The sequence below is a fragment of the Pteronotus mesoamericanus genome, unplaced genomic scaffold, assembly GCF_021234165.1.
Source record: "Pteronotus mesoamericanus isolate MK-2021 breed Mesoamerican mustached bat unplaced genomic scaffold, CSHL_Meso_final contig_1189, whole genome shotgun sequence".
Classification (NCBI taxonomy): Eukaryota; Metazoa; Chordata; class Mammalia; order Chiroptera; family Mormoopidae; genus Pteronotus; species Pteronotus mesoamericanus.
Genome location: NW_026555038.1, coordinates 3,166,804 through 3,172,803, shown reverse-complemented (window position 1 = coordinate 3,172,803; position 6,000 = coordinate 3,166,804).

The window sequence follows — 6,000 nt, the reverse complement described above, 5'->3', positions numbered from 1 at the left end:
AAAAAAGTGTGCTTTAACATGTGTCCATCTTTTCCTTTGTATTTTTCAAATGATATACTCTTTTAATTTCCATTCTTAGTTCAGAAAATGTTTATATATATTTATTTTTTATTTGTTTAATAATTTGGCAATAAGTAATATTTAACTTTCAAATAAGTTAACTTTTTAACCTCCCTGCAAATTATTATGGTATAAGGTGTATGTTGAGGCATCGTGTTTCCAAATTGTTGATTTTTCTATTAGCATCCTTAATAATCCTTCCATATTATTTATTATTATTTTTGCAGTTGTTTGACTATACACTATCTTCTTATAAATATAGCAGTAGGGAGTATTTCTGGACTAGTTCTCTAGTTCCAGGTGTCAATCAAGGCTCTTCTCTCCTTTTTTCCCTCACCAACTTTTTCTTAAGTTTTATCATCTACTTATTCTTCCTGATGAACTTTTGAATCATCTGCTAAATGTTTAAAATAAATCCTATTGTTATATTGATTGTGATTGTATTTAACTTACAAACTAATTCGGAAATTTTGACTATTTTCAATACTCAGCCGTACCTTACAGGAACATAGTATCCTATTGCACTACCCTAGTACTTCTCTGTTACACTCTAAAATTCCATTTCACAGCTGCACTCTCAATTTATATCCCTGCATAATACCTCCTTGAGAAAAGAGAGGAGTCATATAGGGCTTCCTCATCTTCCACTGAGAAATTTACTAGCATATTTGCACATAGCTTTTTGTCTTTTAAAAGATCACATCATCCCTGGCTGGCGTGACTCAGTGGATAGAGCGCCAGCCTGTGAACTGGAAGGTTGCCAGTTCAATTCCTTGTCAGGTTACGTTCCTGGGTCAGGCCAGGTCCCCAGTTGGGGGCTTGCAAGAGGCAATCAATGAATGTATCTCTTGTACATCAACGTTTCTCTCCCTCTCATTCTCTGTCCCTTTCCATCTCTCTAAAAATAAATAAATAAAACCTTTTTTTAAAAAAAGTTCTCATCAGAGACCAAATCCTCCACTAGTGCTCTTAGTACCTAGCTTTCTTACTGCTCAAAGAAACTGCCTGTTTCTCCTGTCTACTGGAATGTTTGCTATAGGTTACAACATACTCTAGTATCTCCTGTCTTAAAGACTTACTCCCTGAACCACATTTCTTCTCCAGTTATACCCCATTTCCCAGTGCAAATCATCTTGAAAGACATTTCTATACTTATAGTTCCACATCGTTTTCTACCATTCTTGACATATGCCAATATCATCAGACTCCTTTCTTACTCCACCTTCACTTGCACTGCAATTGTACTTGTCAAAGTCAACTGTAATATTCACATTGCAAATTCAGTACAACTTCTCTACTCAAAATTACACCTTGTTTGACACAATTGAACACTCTCTCCTTGAACCACTCTCTTCTTTTTCTGACTTCCAGGCCACCACAAACACTATATCTTCCAATTTTCCCACTGGACTCCTGAGTCTACTCTTCTGAGTCAGGCTTCACTTAGTCTACTGCTCCTCTTCAACATGACATCAAAATATTGAAGTGCTTCATGGCTTCATTGCAAGCTTCTTTTTCTTCTGATTCAACACTCTCTTCCTATATATATCCATCATTTCATGGGTTTAAGTTATATCTACATTCAGTCCCAGTGATGTGACCTCTTCTAAAGCCCAAACTCACATAGCTAGCTGGTGATACAATCTTTTAGCATCGATGCCTTAAGCATTTACCATTCAATCCAAAACTGAATGTTTGATCCATCCCCCTAAATTTGTTCTTCTCACAATTTTTCTTAATATAAAAATACCACATTATCGTTTTCACACTTGATCAAGCTAAAAATCAATATATATTCCTCGATTCCTCTTTTTGTCTTACTACTCTCAAAAAAGATCCTATAAACTTTGCCTTCACAAAGCAGTCCAAATCTTTTTACTTCTCTCTAACTTAACTACTACCACTAAGCAAAACTGCCCAATCTACCTACCAGATTTAACGTTTGGTGCAAATTTCAATGCTAGGATTGAAACAAACCCTGGAGTATAGTCATGAATTTGGAATTAGATTGCCTGGGATTTTGTTTCCAGTTCTACCACTTACGGGTTGACATGTCAATGAGTCACTTTTGTCGATGGGGTTAAGAGTAGTACCTAACTCATTGTTGTGAGGATTAAAGTGCTAAGAAAATTGCCTGGAACATACCATATTTTGCTGTCTCTAATGAGCACTTTCTTGCCCATATTTTTGAGGGGAAAATAAGGGTGTGCATTATACATGGGTAGTGCTAATTCTGTTATCTATATAAATGTTTTTATTTCTTTTATTTATGCTTATGTGTTAAAAGTGTAACTCCTTTAAAATTCTTATATAATACAAAAAAATTATAAAATTCATTTATTATACAAAAAACAACTATCTAAATATAAATAAATTAAAAATTGAATAAAAAATTAAAATGAAAGATTTTGTTCCTGAAAGTTTGGACAAACATGTGGATGGATATTATACATGGAAAAATACAGATAATCACCAATTATGCTGGAGCTTTTGAATGGCACAATCCAGGCCAGTCATTAGGACTTTAAATGTTATGCTAAAACATGGTTTGTCACAAGTTGATTCTCCAGAAGCACTGAGGTGGGGTTTGAGGTGTACAGGAGAGGTTTATTAGGGATTAATATCTGCCAAAGAAGGAGGAGGAAACAGGATTGAGCATTCAGAAAATTAGACATTGTGGTGCAGGCTCCACAAAGCCTGACCAACTTGGCAGAATACGCCAATGGGAGAATTGCCAGTCAGGGCTGTCCTGCCCCAGGCTGAATTTTATATAGTATCATCACCTATTGTGGTCATGGAATACTGGTGGACCCAGAAGGATAAAACCTCAGGGGAGATGCTTTCTACAGCTAAGACAGTCCCCAAAAGTTGGAAGCTGTCTGTCGATTACATTCTCAACAACTGGTCATCAAGTACTCTCTTAAAGGCGGAGCTGGGCAGTGCGTCATTGTGTCTGCCACAGTATTTGGTAGACTTACCCAGGGATTGGTAATTTTGTAGGACAGTGTACCATTATTTGGCCTTGTTACACACTATTCATTAAAAGTGCAGATTTTTGAAATTACATGTTAGTTTGTGGTCCTGTGTCTTATAGACCTGCAAATGATTTCTCAGTAGTTGTGCTCTAGGACGTCAACCAATTTTGTATAGAAACTCATTATCTTATTTCTAACATTTAAAAATGAATTTTCTGATGAAATATATAAATCTCTGTTTCTCAAATACTTTTTGAATCATCTTTACCATCTTGTGAAGTTCATAAATATATCATTCTGTATTTGTATGCATCATAGTTATAGCTTTTGAATTTTTACTTTGACATGAGCAAATGAAGAAATAAGACAATGGTTGATGACTCACCTATCTGAAAAAAAATGATTTATATATTTTATAAAATAATAAATGTAAATTTTAATATCATCACCTATGATGACCAAAAAACATAAAATGCTTAGAGATTAAAAAGTACATTCTAGTCCTGGCTGGGTGGCTCAGTTGGTTGGAGAGTCATCCCCTACAAAAGGTTGTGGGCTCAGTCCCCACTCTGGGCACATACAGTAGGCATCACATCAATTTCTCTCCCTCTCTCCCCACCCTTCCTCTTTCTCTAAGAATCAATAAAAATATATCCTCGGGTGGGAGCAAGGGGTGGGGGTGGGATGGATGGAGGGGGGCGAAGGGCGAAAAAATTGAGACAACTGTAGTAGAATAAACATGACTTAAAAATTAAAAAATAATTAAAAACTTATTTAAAAAAGAAAGGTGGATAAAATAATAATAAAAAGCACATTCCATAAGAGATACTATCAATCTTTATAATCCATATACCTCAAAAATTTTTTTAACAATTTTGAAGAATACTTTCAACATTGCTAACTAGATAAGATTGATTTAGTTGTCACTAATGTTTTTCATGTCCAACTCTAAGTGTGCATGTGTGTCCCTATGTGACGTTCTGTCTTGAATTGCCTCTCCTTTGTTACTTGCATGAATCATCTCTCTCGTTCACCAAAACTTCTCTTTTTAACTTAAATGCTAATTGGGAGGACTTGAAATTTAAGGCTTCAGGCAATACTTCCTTTATTTTGAACCAGAATTTAAAGAACCTGTAGCTTACACCTTAATAAAATACAAAATGAGAATAAAATTGGGAATGCAGAATGGTTCAATGACTATGGAAAAGTTTGGCAATTTCTTATCATCTTAAACATACACTTACCATACAACTGAGCAAGTTCACTTTGAGGTATTTACCCAAGTGAATGGGCAATTTATGCTCATTCAAAAACCTATACATGAATGTTTATAATGGTTTTTTTCATAATCAACAAATACTGGAAACAACACAAATGTCCTTCAACTGGTGATAAATAAACTATGATACATCCATACAACTGGATACTACTGGGCAACAAATGGAAATAGACTACTTACTAGACACCAGAATATGGAAGGTGCTAGACTCAAAATTTATGATGCCATTTATATGCTATTCTGGAAAAGAACAAAATAAGGCTGACATATACAGATCAGAGAGTTGACAGGGGCTTGGGTAAAGACAGGAGGTGATTATAAAAGGGCATCAGAGAATTTTGGGGTTTGATGAAGTTTCTACATCTTGACTTTGGTGGTGGTTACATGACTAGATATATTTGTCAAGATTCACAGAACTGTAATCTTAAAAAAGGTGAGTTTTACTGTATGTGTATTATAGCTTAATAAAAAATAATAATATAGGAAATGATAATTTAAAATAAATGAACATGAAGCTTTTAATATTCTGCTCCTGCAGCCTTCTTTAAGCCCCCAGAGAAAAAGCCCATTCCCATCTTGTTGTTTTTGTCAAGAATTTTTGTTTTATTCTTCTTTTGCTTTAAATTTATGAATGTTGCTACTATGTTATTTGTTGTCTAGTTATAGCTGGTTTTTTAAGATTTTATTTATTTATTTTTAGAGGACAGAAGAGTGGGAGAAAGAGAGGAAGAGAAACATCAATGTGTGGTTGTATCTCATATGACCCCAACTGGGGACCTGGCCTGCAACCCAGACATGTGCCCTACACTGGGAATTGAACCAGTGACCCTTTGTTTTGCAGGCTGGTGCTCAATCCATTGAGCCATGCCAGCTAAGGCTAGTTATAGCTCTTTACTTGTTTTCATTTAATATATATTTTATTACTTTAAATGACAGTTTATTGCCTCCTTTTTATTTTCATAATTTTTTCTTTTTTGTTAAATTTATTGGGGTGATATTGCTTAATAAGATCATATAGGTTTCAAGTATACATTTCTATGATACATGATCTGTATATTGCATTGCATGGCTATCACCCAAAGTCAAATTATCCTGCACCGCCATATATTTGGCCTCCTTTTCTCTGTACTTACATCCTCCAACTCTCTTTCCCTCTGATAGCCATCATGCTGTTGTCTGTGTCTATGAGTTTCAGTTTTGTAATCCATATCTGAGTAAAATCATGTAGTTCTTAGCTGTTTCTGAATGACTTATTTTCTTAGCATAATGTTCTCAAGGTCCATCCATGTTTCCACAAATGGCAGTATTTCATCTTTTCTTATGGCTGAGTGGTATTCTATAGTATATATGTACCACATCTTCTTTATCCAGTCCTCTATTGAAGGACATTTTTGTTGTCTCCCTATCTTGGCCACCATCAATAATGCTTCAAACAACACAGTGGTGCATATATCTTTGCAAATAAATGTTTTTAAATTTTTTAGGTAGATACCCAGAAGAGGGATTGCTGGGTCATATGGTAATTCTGTTCTTAATTTTTTGAGAAATCACCATACTTTTTCCCATAGTGGCCATACCAGTTTACACTCCCACCAGCAGTGAATGAGAGGGCTTCTTTTTCTCTACAACCTCTCCAAGTAGTTTTACTCTTTTACACTATAAATATATTTATTATTTTCCAACCAA